Source organism: Urocampus carinirostris, chromosome 6, assembly GCF_059441175.1.
Source record: "Urocampus carinirostris isolate Australia breed hairy pipefish chromosome 6, RoL_Ucar_1.0, whole genome shotgun sequence".
NCBI classification, from domain to species: domain Eukaryota; kingdom Metazoa; phylum Chordata; class Actinopteri; order Syngnathiformes; family Syngnathidae; genus Urocampus; species Urocampus carinirostris.
Window position 1 is genome coordinate 7,753,719 of NC_142354.1, and position 14,965 is coordinate 7,768,683.

The following is a 14,965-nucleotide window of genomic DNA, read 5'->3' on the forward strand; positions in this document are numbered from 1 at the left end:
TACAGCCAAAACAAGTTTTTTTTTTTTGTGTGTGACACCTTGACTGTAAATCGTTGTGAATTCAGAAAAGTACTCTTGCAATTCAGCTTGGGTAGTCAACTTTGGTTTGACTTTGCGTGTATCCAAACAGGATTATAGGCTCAAGTTTTGAACGAGTTGGAGAAAATTTGCATGCAATTAAATTTGTTTCTGAGCCATAGGTACTCATAGACAGAGCCACATATGACTCGCGAGCCATAGGTTCCCGACCCCTGGTATACAGTATAGTATACATCATATATGAAGGAATAGGTACTGTGACTAAAACGTCAGAATATGATATCCAGGGATGAGACGGCGTTGTTCATATTGACGGGCCAATAATAACAATAATGTAAAATGGTCTTGCGGGCCGGGTATGATTACACGGCGGGCCGGACGTGGCGCACGGGCCGGGAATTTGACACACATACAGAGTAAATGGAAGGAGACCAAGAGGAAGGCTGCAATTGACGCGGATGGATGATGTTCTGAGTGCACTGGAGGAAAGAGGTCTCAATGTAGTGGAAGCTAGAGCTCTCGTTGGTGATAGGAATTATTGTGAAAGGAGAGTGGGATGTTTAGACGTGTTCTAAGGGATGGGCAGAGCACCTGTATAATGCGGAAGGGGTAAACCAGCGAAAGCTGTCGGGCCCTGCTGTTGAACAGAAGAGTGTATTGAGACATGGCCGCTTTCTCGTGTCCGGTTTCAAAAAGCATGACCACAGTAACGAGCCGCCAAGGAAACGAGCTCTTGTCTTGCATCGCCATTTGTCTTGGTGGCCAATTGTGCAAAGCGACGCCTGTTGGACGGACAGCATACATCAGCCTATCACAGTCGTGCACACACTGCTTGTAAACTTTGCCTCGCTTTAAAAAGTGACTCCCAATTTTGGTTGGCCAAGCACTCCGTCACTCACAGGCATGGAATCATGATCTTTGAACAAAAAGCAGTGTCTTGCGATTACACAGTGGCAACACGTCACATAGTGATATTGATTAGAATAGGGTAAATTATGCAGCTCATAAATACATATTATACATATTTGAGAGCATGTATGTATACGTGCTTGTTCCATTTCCAGTTTTTTTTTAGATATAGGTATCTATTTTTTCTGCCTCATACACGGCGTTGCAGCGATTTCCATCTGCCATGCGTAAACGAGCGTCAAGTATTTGTCCCATTACTCGGCCTTTTGGTCCCTCATCTCAGTTAATGGCGGCTGAGTAGCTATCAGGCTTCGCCTATGATGACCCGTAATGCACAAAAATGTCTCCCTCTGCGCAATTTTCGGCCTTTTTTTAATCCTAATGTACATTTTCCCCGTCCTTTCCAAACGTGTCATTAAAGCTCCAGTGAAATAATGGAAAAAAACAAACTTTGTCATGGGAAATGGGATGAAAGCGTGGACCGTCAGATAGTCATGGGTAGATCTTATTACAAACACGCAAAATGAGTCATTATCAGTAAACACCTACAGTATAGTCTAGACTTTAAGGCACACTGGAATAAAAGACATGTGAAAAAATGGAAATCCTGAAATGCTTTTGAGATATAAGGCACGCTGAAATCAAAGTGCACCCAAGAATAGTATTTTGGTGCCCAAAATTATAATACACACCGGCAAAATTTGCTCTTTAACTCCACCCGGGGGAGTAAAAGCCCACATTAAACCCCACCCCCACATTTGCATATTACCCTATTTTGATTCCAGGGTGTATTTTCCAAAGCACTATTTAAATACTCTATATCGACACGTTATATTGGGTATTTTTGTATTCTATGTCTTTATTTTATTATTTTCAACACAGGGATACTGCTGGAAGTGTGAATTTCTCTACGGGGATAAATAAAGTGTCTATCTATTTATCTATCTCTCTATCTCTCTATATATATAAATCTCTCTATATATCTATCTATCTAAAGGTCGCACAATTAATGATAGTAATATGTAAAATATTTTCATATATACAGTAATTAGAAAGGCGCACTTTAAAAATACTACTTCAAGAAAAGAACTAGGCTCATTAGTAAATGAGTAAAAATGTCAGGACCAGAACAGAAACAGGACCCAATTGCGTAGCATTAACCACAAGTTTTATTAAAGGAAAGAGGAAGGACTGCGCCCACGATCCAGTGTTCGCTAGACGCGGGAAGCAAGTCGCTCTCGTAGTCAGATTGTGATCCGAACACGAAAGTGGAACTGGAGCAAAAACGGGACAGTTGGGAGTCAGGGTCGAAAAAGGCTTGCCTAGTATACACTGAGGTTCGAGACGGACTGACAACCAGGGATTGACAGGACTGAGTTCAAATAGTGACAGGGAGCCAATCAGAACCCGCGGCAGTTGGCGTCAATTGAGCGGGAACAGGTGCTTGCATCAGTAATCATGACAAAAAATTATAACTTGATGGGCTGTAGTAAATTCAAAATCCAAAAGGTGAGAACCACCAGGAAAAGTATGTGTGTGTCCGTGTGTGGAGTCAAGCTCTGGAACGGTTTGCAAAACGAGATCAAACAATGTTCAACTATTCACTTATTCAAATTTAAATACACAAAAACATTCCTGGCGGAATACAGAGCTGAAGAAAATGGGGTATGAGTGATTCGAGAGATTGGGAATAGTGCGTCTAGAACTATGGTTAACTTTGTGTTATTGTTGCTATTGTTATATCATAACTGTTATTATTAATATCATTACATTTGTTGTTATTATCGTTGGTGTATTTAATAGGGAAGATGAAGGGGTAGGGAATACAAGCATTTGCTTCTTACTACCCCTTTTCGAAAATGTTATGTAACATTATTTTGTTGGTGAGTTTTTGTTCTGTTTTTATTTTAATGTTCGAAATAAAAGTTCATTCATTGTACATTCTGTCTATTCGTCCAAATGTCAACAAATCATTTAGCTTGGTTGCAACTTGTCACTTGATTGGATCTCGGGGTTTTGACCACGTTTGCCTCGGATTTCGTCGCCATTCTCGGGTACAATGTTGCTCACCGTGATTCCAAGCGCCGCTCACAGACTTTGTATGAACGCCCGTGGAAGATAACAGGGAACGTTGCTTATACTCCAGGGGCGACTTATACATGATTATTCCTTCTTAACTATGCACTTTTTGACTGGTGCGACTTATACTCCAGGGTGACTTATATATGTTTTTTCCTTTTCAATTACCATATTTTCTGGACAACAAGTTTTTGATCACAGTTTGGCCGAAGGGTGTGAATTATATACCGGTGCCACCTAAGTATGTTTTCAAATTTTCAATTAGCGTATTTTCTGGACTATAAACTGCAGGTTTTTTTTCATAATTTGGCTGGGGGTGGACGATTACTGCAGTGCAGCTTATATACGTTGTTTCCTTTTCAATTACCGTTATTTCTGGACAACAAGTTGCAGTTTTTTCTTTCTCAAGCATGCCATTTTTGGCTGGTGCGATTTATAATCCAGAAAATCCGGAAAATATATAACTATATCAAATCTTTGACATCTGCAAAAAGACAGTTTCCACAGCACGTAATCAATTAATTAATTTACAGACTGAGGAGATAATTTCTTCCTCAGGCCATGAGGCTCTTTAGCTCCACCCGGGTGAGTGAAATCACATTATACCCCACCCCCACATTTGCATATTACCCTATTTTTATGAGAGTGTGTATTTTCCGCAGCACTACTTAAATACTCTATAGCAGGGGTCAGGAACCTTTTTGACCTAAAGAGCCATAAAAGCAAAAATGTTTTAAAAAGAAACTAGGAGAGCCACATTTTCAAACAAAATTGAAAAAAACTACCAAACACGCTCTCTAGACAAAAGCTAATTCTCAGCACATTTTATTTCACTGTGTATCATTTCATAGGTACTCATAGACAGAGCCACATATGACTCGCGAGCCATAGGTTCCCGACCCCTGGTATACAGTATAGTATACAAATGTATTAAAGTATAATAATGCCAAGATTCTGTGTCCCAAATCAATGTAAATATGCCATTTACAATTTGTCTTCCACCTTAAGTTAAGAGTGTTGAGGCATTTTTTTCCCATGAAATTTGTCCTTAATAACGAGTTTTCAGTTTTTTGTGCAGTGTGTGTTTGGAGTGGTAATGGCTCTGAGGAAGAAACTGTCTCTGAGTCTGTTTGTTTTTGTTTTGAGTGACCTGTATCGCTTGCCGGAAGGCAGCAGGTCGAAGAGTTGGTGGCCGGGGTGAGAAAAGTCCTTGATGATGTTTTCTGCTCTGCTGAGGTAGCGAGAGCAGGCAATGTCCTCCAGACTGGGCAGATAGCAACCTACGATTTTCTGGGCTGTTTTGATGACCCTCTGGAGCGTTTTCCTGTCTGCTGCTGTGCACCCAGCATACCACACCATAATGCAGTACGTTAGAATGCTCTCCACTGTGGTTTTGTAAAAGGACACCTGCAGCTGCTGTTTTAGATGATTTCTCCTGAGCACTCTCAGGAAATGCAGTCGCTGCTGGGCCTTCCCTACCACCGCTCTGGTGTTTGCAGACCAGGAGAGGTTGTCGGAGATGTGCACACCCAGAAATTTGAAGGAGTGGACTCTCTCTACACAGTCTCCTTTTATGATGAGTGGTGCTGGAATCCTGACATGCCTTCTGAAGTCCAGTATCAGTTCTTTTGTTTTTGTGGTGTTCAGTATGAGGTGGTTTTCTGAACACCACGTTGACAGTGACTTCACCTCATCCCTGTAGGCCGCCTCGTCCCCTTCGGAGATGAGGCCGATTACGGTGGTATCGTCGGCGAACTTAATGATTGTGTTTGTTGGGGTGGATCGGTGAGCAGTCGGTGGTGTAGAGGGTAAAAAGCAGGGTGCTCAGTGCACAACCTTGGGGGGAGCCAGTGTTCAGTGTTAGGGTAGGAGAGACGTGGTTACCGAGTTACACGGACTGTGGGCGGTTTGAGAGGAAGTCCATTATCCAGTGGCAGATGGAGGGAGAGAGTCCTAGGTGTGTGAGCTTTCCACCAGGATTTCCAAGATAATGGTGTTGAAGGCTGAGCTGAAGTCCAGAAAGAGCATTCTGACGTAGCTCCCCCTGTGGTCCAGGTGTTTCAGCACGGTGTGAAGTGCTGTGTTTATGGCGTCGTCAGTGGAGCGGTTTGCCCTGTAGGCAAACTGTTGGGGGTCCAGTGTGAGTGGCAGGGAGTTTTTGATGTACTGGGACACTAACCTCTCGAAGCACTTCATGACCACAGGCGTAAGAGCGACAGGCCTGTAGTCGTAGAGGCTTGAAGATGGTGGTGAAGACCCCAGCCAGCGGATCGGAACAGTCCCTGAGTACCCTCCCTTGTACTCCATCCGGGACAGCTCCCTTCCTGGGGTTTATAGTTTTCAGCACACACCTAAGTTCATGACCCTGAAATGTGAGTGAGTTGCTGCTGGTTGTTGGTGGGTGTGATGTGGCTGTTTGTGGCCTTTCAGCTTCAAAGCGAGCAAAGAAGTGATTAAGGTCCGCAGCTAGTGAAGATTGGGCCTCAACAGTTGCCAGGTTGTGGCCTCTGAAGTTAGTGATGTGTTGAAGACCCTGCCACATCCTCCTCGGGTCATTTCCAGCGAAGAGGTGCTCGATCCTCGTTGTGTAGGCTGCCTTTGCTTTCTTAATGCCTCTCTTCAGGTCAGCCCTGGCCACACTGTAAAGAGCCTTGTCTCCAGACCTGAAGGCGGTGTTGCGGTGTTTGAGGAGGGTGTGCACCTCGCTGAAAATCCAGGGTTTTTGGTTTGGGTAGACCTTGATTTTTTTATTTACTGTGACTTCATCCATGCAGTATCGAATGTCGGATAAAACAGTGTCAGTGAATTTCTGGAGGTCATGGTGTTCAAATACCTCCCAGCAAGTTTGATGAAAACAGTCCTGCAGCTGAGAGAGGGCTCCCTCAGACCACGTTTGTGTTGTCCTTGTTACAGGCTTTGTTTTTCACCGGTTGGGGGTGTTTGAGGGGGTGAGCGACAGACATAGGTGATCGGAATTGACTAGGTGGGGGAGGGGGGAAGCTTTATATGCGTTTTTTATGTTGCTGTTTACACGGTCCAAAGTTTTTTCCCCCTTGTTGTACAGTTCACATGTTGAAAGAATTTTGGAAGTACAGTCCTTAAACATGCCTTATTAAAGTCGCCAGCGATAATGAAAGCTCCGTCGGGGTGTGCAAGCTGTTGTTTGTTGATGGCAGCAAGCAGGAGGTCTAGCGCTGTGCTAGCGTTAGCATCCGGAGGGAAACAGCTATCACAATGAGCACAGTTAGCTCTCTCGGTAGATAGAATGGACCATTCTGAATGGTCTACACGATACTGCTAGAAACTCTATATCGGGCGAGCAGTGTGTATCAATGATTCTGCTGTTATTGCACCACGCGTTATGCATGTAAACGCATAGTCCCCCACCTCTTTTTTTACCGGAGTCTTTGTTGCAGTAATGTCGGTGTAGCGTGCGTCCTGCTAGCTGGACTGCAGCGTCGGGGATCCGCGGGTCAAGCCAATGAAATGAAATGATCTGCATTTATATAGCGCTTTTCAAGTCAATGACTTCCCAAAGCGCTTTACATTGTGCTTTACATTTCCCAATAGCGGCCGTGATCTGTGCAGCCATGTAAGGCGCAAACCTGCTTATTGGGGGTAATTGGGGGTTCAATGTCTTACCCAAGGACACTTCGACATGTAACACGGACAAGCCGGGATTCGAACTGGGATCCCTTAATCCTAAAACGATCGCTCTACCTCCTGAGCTACTGCCGCCCCCAAGACTCCGTGATCACAAAAATACTGCAATTCCGTACGAAGCTGTTGGTAGCTATCCGCAGCTCAAGTTCACTGTTTTTGTGAACGATGGATCTGGCATTGGTCAGGAAAATACTCAGAAGCGCTTGTCGGTGTGGTCGCCTTCTTAGCTTCTCCGCTAGGCCTCCACGAGAGCCTCGTTTTTGCTTACATTCCCTCCGTCACTTGTCGGGCGGGCAGATCACCCAGGGAGATCCCAGTGGTCTTTGTATGTCCTTTAGGGATGTTGTTGTTGGTGTTGTAGTCGTGAAATGAGTCGAAGTCTAATCTTGGACCCAGTTCCTGGCGACTTAAGGTGATTGTTGCCGAGCAAGTATTTATCAAAGAAAAGATGAGAGATAAAAGAACACTAAAAAAGATTTACTGGAGAGACATGTGAAGCCGCTGCACTCACGCGCGCCGCCATCTTCGGGGTATCTATTTATCAGTTTAAATGGTTTCTTATCGAACTTCTGCATTAAGTTGCTTCAGCTTTATATGGACCAAAATCGGGATGAAATCACTTGACTTTGGAATGCCACAGAGAGATTTGCAATAGTTACATTTTATTTCGGAGCCATGTGTACTCATGAAAAGAGCCATATATGGTTCCCGAGCCATGTGTTCCCTACCCATGCTCTATAGCAACACGTTATATTGGGTATTTTTGTATTCTATATCTTTATTTTATTATTTTATTTTTCAACACAGGGATGCTGCTGGAAGTGTGTATTTCCCTACGGGGATGAATAAAGTATCTATCTATCTATCTATCTATCTATCTATCTATCTATCTATCTATCTATCTATATAATTCACACCCTTCGGCCTATCTATCTATCTATCTAATATCTATATCTATGTCTATCTGTCTGTCTATCTATCTAATATCAAAATGAGATACAGGAGGAAATCCCGTTTAGACAAACTCCACCATGATTCTTTTTCTCGCCGAGGGGGGAGACAACCTTACCCTTTACCTGACGTAGCCCCCACCCCCTTGCGTGCAGACCCCCCCCCCCCCCAGCGGTGACAGCGCAGCACGTCGAAAGAGTAATTAAAAAGCTTGACAGAAAGAGGACACCGCGGGAGGACAAAAAGTAAAAAATAGAAAGATCTCCCTTAAACGCACCTGCATACACCAAACATGTCGAATCTGAAAGGCACGACAACCAAAACTACTTTAAAACCCCAGTGTGTAATATTTAACCACAAGATGGCACTGTATTGTCTAATGCAGGGGTCTCAAACTCATTTGATTTGGGGGCCGCTGAAGCGAGGGTCCGGGTGAGCTTGGAGTAAATGTGTTTTTCCACCAAAAAACGCTCTTCTTAAAGGGACAGTGTTTGATATTTGTCCACTAAATGTCGCTGTAACCACAAATTAGTCTAAGGAAGACTACAAACTACAGGGACTGAAAGTGAGCAATAAGCAGCATTTTTCTTCTCATATTTACCCAGCCTTTCACTAAGAAAGCCAAAAAAAAGGGAAAAGGATTTTTTTTTTTAAAGGAATTTTTAAAAATAGTTAAGAAAAAAAGAGAAAAGGGGGTAAAAAGGAAAACTGGAATAAAAAGAAAAGTGGGGGAAACAAAAGCAAAAAAGGGAAAATAGAGAAAAAAATACAAAAACGGGAAAAACTGCAATTTTCTTTTTCTTTTCATATTTTGCTTTTTTCTTGTTTTAATTTTTTCTTTTTTGTGCTTTTCTCGAGTATTACCTTTTATCTTATTTATTTGTTTCATTATTTTTCTCTTTTTTAGTTTCTCTTATAATTTCTTTTTTCGCTCGTTTTTATGTTCTTATGTGATAAGGTGCGTTTTGGTCACTTTAAGTCTCCGTATTTTGTCTTCTTCCGGTTTTTAGCGCTCGTTTTTGGTGGCACTACAGAGTACAGCGACATCTAGAGGAAAATTAATACACACTGCCCCCTTAAATTTTATATTAAGGCGGGGGCCTCAAACTACCATCCTGGGGCCGCTGGACTGAAAACCCTGGTTTAATGCAAACAAAAATCAGTGCCATGGAGCACAGCGCAGCAGCAAGATGCTAAATAAGCATGGCGGCAACCTTTAGGTGGCCATTAACTATAAAAATGAAATACACATTTCTTGACCTATGATTTTTTTATCAAAATGAAAGTTTTTTGTACGACTAAGAGTCACCAAATATTACACACTGACCCTTTTTTTCTCTTTTTTCAGTTGTTTTCCAAGTCTTTTTTTTGGGTAGTTTTTCATTTGGTTTATTTTTGTCGGATTTTTCATTCCTTCTTTATAATATTTTGTAAGTTGTACTGTACTTTTTGACTACTTTTTGGTACTTCTATATAATTTTAAGTATATTAAAGGGTCATTTCCCCCCACTCAATTTTCATTTTAAAACTCCAGTGTGTAATATTTTCCCATTAGAAAGCACTGTCTTGTCTAATGTAGACAAAAAACAGTCCCACAGAGCGCAGCGTGGCATCAAAATGCCAGACAAACATGGCAGGGATTCCACCGTGTAAAACAAATACACATTTTTTGACTTGTATAAGAATTGATATTATTATGATAGTACATGTATTTTTCTTAGTATTCAAATCAATGTTTTCTTTTAGTCGTTTTTGTTCATTCATACTTTTAAGTAATGAATGAAAACTTTATTTCGAACATTAAAATAAAAAACAGAACAAAAACAATAACTCAACAACAAAATAATGTTATATAATATGTTCAAAAAGGGTACTAAGAAGCAGATGCTTATATTCCCTACCCCTTCATCTTCCCTATTAAATACACCAATGATAATAGCAACAATTGTAATAATATTAATAATAGCAGTTATGATATAACAAAAGCAACAATAACACAAAGTTAACCTTAGTTCTAGACGCACTATTCCCAATCTCTCCTATCACTTATACCCCATTTTCTTCATCTCTGTATTCCGTATTCTGTATTTTTTTTGTATTTAAATTTGAACACGCGAATACTTTTCCTGGTGGTTCTCACCTTTGGGATTATGAATTTACGACAGCCCCTTAAATTATAATTTCCCTCTTTACGAATGAATCGATTATGGATGTTTTCTGGCACTGTTTTTGTTTACCTTAAACAGCAGTGGCGCAGTGAAAAATTTTACTAAATCATCCAGTTTTAATAATCTGGACCGCAGGAATAAAATATTAGTATGATTTTGATATCCTGTGTACATTTGTACTACTTTTCAGTATTTCTTTATGCACTCCAGTACTTTTTCATACTACTTGGTTCCGTTTCAGTACTCTTAACACTCTTCACCAGTTTTTGTATTTTTCCATACTTCTCAGGACTTTTTAAAAGTTATTTTTCATACGTTTAAGATCATTCTTCAATTTTTTTTCTGGTGAAGTACCCAATTAAAAAAGAATGATCGCTTATCTGTCTTCGTTTTATATCCCAAAATATCATCGCTGACATGTGGAAAGAGACGTCCAGTATCTGCATTCATTATAAAAGTTTTGAGTTTTTCATTGCCTGCATGTTGGTTTAAGATCAGGCGATGGTGTCTTTGTAATCCTGTGCAGTCCTTTGAGACATTTTTGTGATTAAGGGCCAAACAAATAGATGGGACTTGACTTGAGCTATTCCAGGTCTATAGCGCAGCCTTACAATTTAATTGATAAGGGGAGAACTTGATGAGCGATTTTTTTTTTTTAATACGGTTTTCTATGAGAAGGAAAACATAATAATGTTGTAAACAAGTTTTAAAAACAATCAATATCGCCAACGTTGATGTATGAATCTTCGTTTTGGTGTCAAAATTCTGTCAATTAATTTGAATATTGCGTCAATAAAAATCCGAAGCCAGATTTGCCATTTTAAAAGGAATTGGATCCAACATGACATTTTAAAAGGAACATGTGGAAATGAAGAATAACTATATCATAAGTATTACAGTTATGTACTGTAAACAGTAGAGATGCTGATATTATAAATGGCATTACCATGAAATAAACCATACGTCCCCTTATGGGGAGGCAGAAAATATCTCGTTGTATAATCAATGACATTGTAATCGAAAAAGAAGAACAATATTGCACAAAAACAATAATATTTGTGTTTCTCGACCGGCGGACGTTCATGCGTTTTGTACTTACCCAAACCGGAAAACATGGCGCTCACCGTTGCATTTTGGGTATTGTAGTTCTAATCAGACCGGTTTTCTTTAAAACTGCAGTCTTTGTAGGTGAAAAGTTCCATGAGGGGACAAAACATGTTGTTTTTTCTTAAATGAATGATTTGGATAAGAATTGAAACGTTTTTTATATATTTTTTATATTTTTATATAGTTTATAGTTTTATAGAGTTATATAGTTTTATATATTTTTATATTTATATTTTCCAGATTCAAAGTAATTAAAATGTGTTCTTTTATTCATATCCCCCGGTTTTATAAAATTAGACCAAATGAAAATGTACATGATCAATAGTTAAAATGAATATACGAGTGTAGGCGTAGTATGTGAGTTTCGCATGAATTATGTCGCAAGAGTCGGTGCAAGCGCGAGAGTTGAGTTTGAGTAAGGGGGCCAGCCCGCTGGGCAAAACCCTTCACAAATCTTCAATAGTACGAGCAGAGCCCCAGGATAGAACGTACCTGCGTGGCAGACTGTTCAACAGGCCAGGATTTGACTTTATTTTGGGGGTCAAGGCAAACCCCATCAGCCGACACGACATGGCCAAGGAAAACCACACGATCCCGGGAAAGTTGACATTCCTTTGCATTCAGCCGTAGTCCAGCCGACCCAACCCGGGAAAAGACCTCCTCAAGTGCAGACATGTGGTCTTCGAAAGACTTACCGAAAACCAGTATGTCATCCAGGTACACCAGGCAGACTTGCCATAGCAACCCCTTCAACACCAACTCCATGACCCACTGGAACGTTGCCGGGCACTTGTGAGGCCCATGGGCATTGATCTAAACTAGTACAGACCTTGACCGGTAGTGAAAGCGGTCTTTTCGCGATCTTCTGGCGTCACCTCCACCTGCCGACCCTTTGGAAAAATCCAAGGTACTGAACCATTGGGCCTCAGCCAGGGCATCTGTTGAATCATCCACGCTTGGCAGTCTTTAATGGTCACAGCATTAAGGCCCCTATAATCAATGCAAAATCGCCATGAACCATTCTTCTTTCTTACCAGAACTACAGGAGAAGACCAGGGGCTACAGCTCTCTTCAGCCAATCCATCTTTCAATAAGTGCTGTAACTGTTTTTTTCTTTTCGCTTGTCAGGGGAGGTACGGTACGCCCTTTGTTTTATTGGCTGATGGTCTCCAGTTTGGATGTGTTGTTTGATTAAGGTTGGCTAACTCACGCCACCGCTTTCCCGGCTGAACACACCACAATGCTTCTCCAACAAAGTCTGCAGTCTGTACAGTCGACAAAGAGGCTTTTGAGACATTTGCTAAAGGTACATTGTCTTCTACTTGACTTGAAAACTCAGCAGGGTTAAGCATGTCACATTTGTTCATGTAGTGAAGGACGCCTGAGTATAATTTTAATTTGCTGTTTTTGGGGTCAAGTAACCAAGCCACTGTACGCCCTTTACTCGCCTTCATCAATGAATGCGCAACAACAAGTCTTGTGCTCTCACGTACGTCGGGTTCTACATGGCCTGTATATGAACCCAGCCTTGGTCTGGAGACGCAAAGAGACTCAATTTTGACATTTGGCTGAGCGGAGGAATAGTAAGACTTGGAAAAAGCGTTGCTCATCGCAGGGCCTTGAGGGTAGGCCCATTTTCTACCTCTTGCTCCCCCGTCCAACCTCCAGTGGTGGTTTCACCTGACAAGTTAACGTATGTGCTAGAGCAGCTAGCTTCAAGGATGGACGATCTGTGATGGAGACTTGCGGTCTCGCTCCCGAGAGAAGGACTGTGAGAGCTGCCGATCCTCTTTTACGAGTAACCATCAGCTGAGCTCAGGAGAGCGGAGTGGACGCTGACGAAACTCCTGCGACTGTGGTGGTGCTGGTTGCAGTTCCACCACGGGCAACTTCGAGATGAACCGCGGCCCGGCCGGGCGCTCTCCCCAGCGTGGGCGATACAAAGGAGATCGCATTAGGGATTGGTCACCACGCCAACAAGGTCGCCGGCGCGTCGGCAGGACAAACGTCAGTACCCGTTTATTGAAAACACCCTGAACTCTCAAACTCAACTCTTGTGCGTCCCTACACTCTCGCACCGACTCTTGCGACATTCGTCGCCCTACTGACATCATTCATGCGCACCTCACCTACTACGCCTACACTCGTATCAAAACAAATATATAAATATATTTATATGTTAATGCAACGTAATCAAGAGAAACCATTTTAATTTGGTCATACTATAAAACAGTTAACCATTTTAATAGAATAAAATAAAGTAAATATATTCGATTTTTAAAGAAAAGACCGCTGTAAGGTTTTAACATTTCTTAAACTGCAATCTGACCCCAAGACACTTCACGTGTCTTGTCCAAACCCTTACAGTTGGAGCATGTCCAGAAGCTGGAGAGGTTATTGAGCCGAGCGCCGCATGTAGTCCCCATATTCATTTATTTAGCCGAATCACAGAGTTTAACAAATCAGTTCCCTGCCTGTGCCAATTTTACAATCGTGTGCAGGAGACGACGGGGGCTTCCGGGTTGCCCCATTTATGACACATGGGATGAACTGTCCACGCCCCATGATCAATCTTCTGGCTTATTAGTCCGCGCCGTGTTGATGCAATTTTCCCAATCGTCCTTTGAAGCACTGGGAGAAGGGTGATAGGTCATCACCCTTGGCCCCAGGCAAATTGATTAAATCACTGTCATCTGCAAAGACAGAAAACCAAGAAAACATTCTAAAGCACAGGCGTTTAAAAGTTCCACTCAAGGCTGAGGTCCAACTGAGGATATGTTTTTTGATTATAAGTGGAATAAAACAACGTATAAAATAGTATATAACTTCACAGCGTATGAACGTGTAATTACTTTCTAATCGTTTGACCAATGAAATTGTGTTTTTGTTGTGGTTGTTATAAAATTATTCCTAAAACAGTACATTTATTGTCCTGGCTGTAATTTTACATGTAAATACATATAAACATCTATCACGCTGCCGCTTTTTTGGGGGATTTCTGCCTTCTACTGGTCATTTTGGCTGGGGCTGGTGTCCCTTGCCCCGTCCCTCCCGGTTGTCCGCGTTGGGGCCTGCAGGTAGTCGTCTCACATTCAGTCCGACGGGTGGCGTGTGTCTCACCTCCCCTCAGTGTTCTGGAGCTCCAGGGGGTTCTTCAGCCTGGCTGCATGCTGTTGCCGTCAGCTTCGCTTTGGCTGACCTGAACGTGGTTTCCCTTTTGAGCAAGCTGTGCTTAGGTGTTCCATGACCTGTCCCTGACTGGCGGGCTCTGTTATCCCCACAGGGAGTAGGTTTGGCGTCCCAACCCACATTGCCTCTGCTCGTGTGTTCGTCCTCTAAGGCAGGGGTGGCAATCACCTGGATCTAACGCGTTATCAAGCTCTCACAAAGCCTGCTAAGAAGCTGAAAATTGGCGTCACCTGTGTTGGAGCAGAGAAACCTCCAAAACATGCAGGACATGCGGCTCTCCAGGACAGGGATAGCCACCCCTGCTCTAAGGGGACTGGTAAGGCAATAGTTGGTTGTGCTGACCAGCTCGGGCAGGCCATTCTTGGCACCGGAGCGTTGTCTGATCGGTCAGGGGCACACGGGGCATCGCCTCCGTGCTGCTCCTCGTGTCCTATTTTGGGGTCTCCAGCTCATGCTGCATGGCCTCTCAGCCTCCCTTTTTGCCGCTTGCTGAGGATGGCCTTCAGTGGGCTCTTGCTCGCCTTGGCTTCTGCTAAGAACGTTGGCGAGCCTCACGCCTTATCCGCTGACCCCGCCTGCCTCCGGTGGTGCTCGGACAATGCTGGCGTCTCGTTGTGGCCGAATGCCGTCTTCGTCCCTCAGGCACCTTCTGGCCCTTTTTCGTCTTTGATGGGCTGCTGTGGCTTGCGTGTCCTGGCCCTCGCCTGGGTTGAGGGGCCTGGGTGAGGCTGTTGTACCCTGTGAGTGTGTTGCGCTGCTACATTGCTGCGACGGCGAGTTTTTGTTTGTCCCGTCACATTTTGTTCGTTGTGATGGCTTGTTTGGAGTTCTTTTGGTCAGAGTGGCGCTTGTTCCGCTGG

General features: G+C 42.9%; 1 protein-coding gene across 13 annotated transcripts in view; it reads right to left on the minus strand.

The window, feature by feature from the left end:
- The window catches only part of fhit (fragile histidine triad diadenosine triphosphatase), a 60,981-nt gene extending 50,042 nt beyond the window's left edge, over positions 1-10,939 (minus strand). For 11 of the 13 annotated variants that reach the window (XM_088337701.1, XM_088337700.1, XM_088337702.1 and 8 more), the window contains exon 1: positions 10,909-10,939. The gene's annotated coding sequence lies outside the window, so the exon portion shown is untranslated. Of the gene's footprint in view, positions 1-630; positions 806-7,918; positions 7,940-10,908 lie in introns of those variants that run through there. The other 2 variants (XM_088337693.1, XM_088337695.1) reach the window with 2 other exon arrangements.
- Between the last annotated feature and the right edge of the window lie 4,026 nt (positions 10,940-14,965).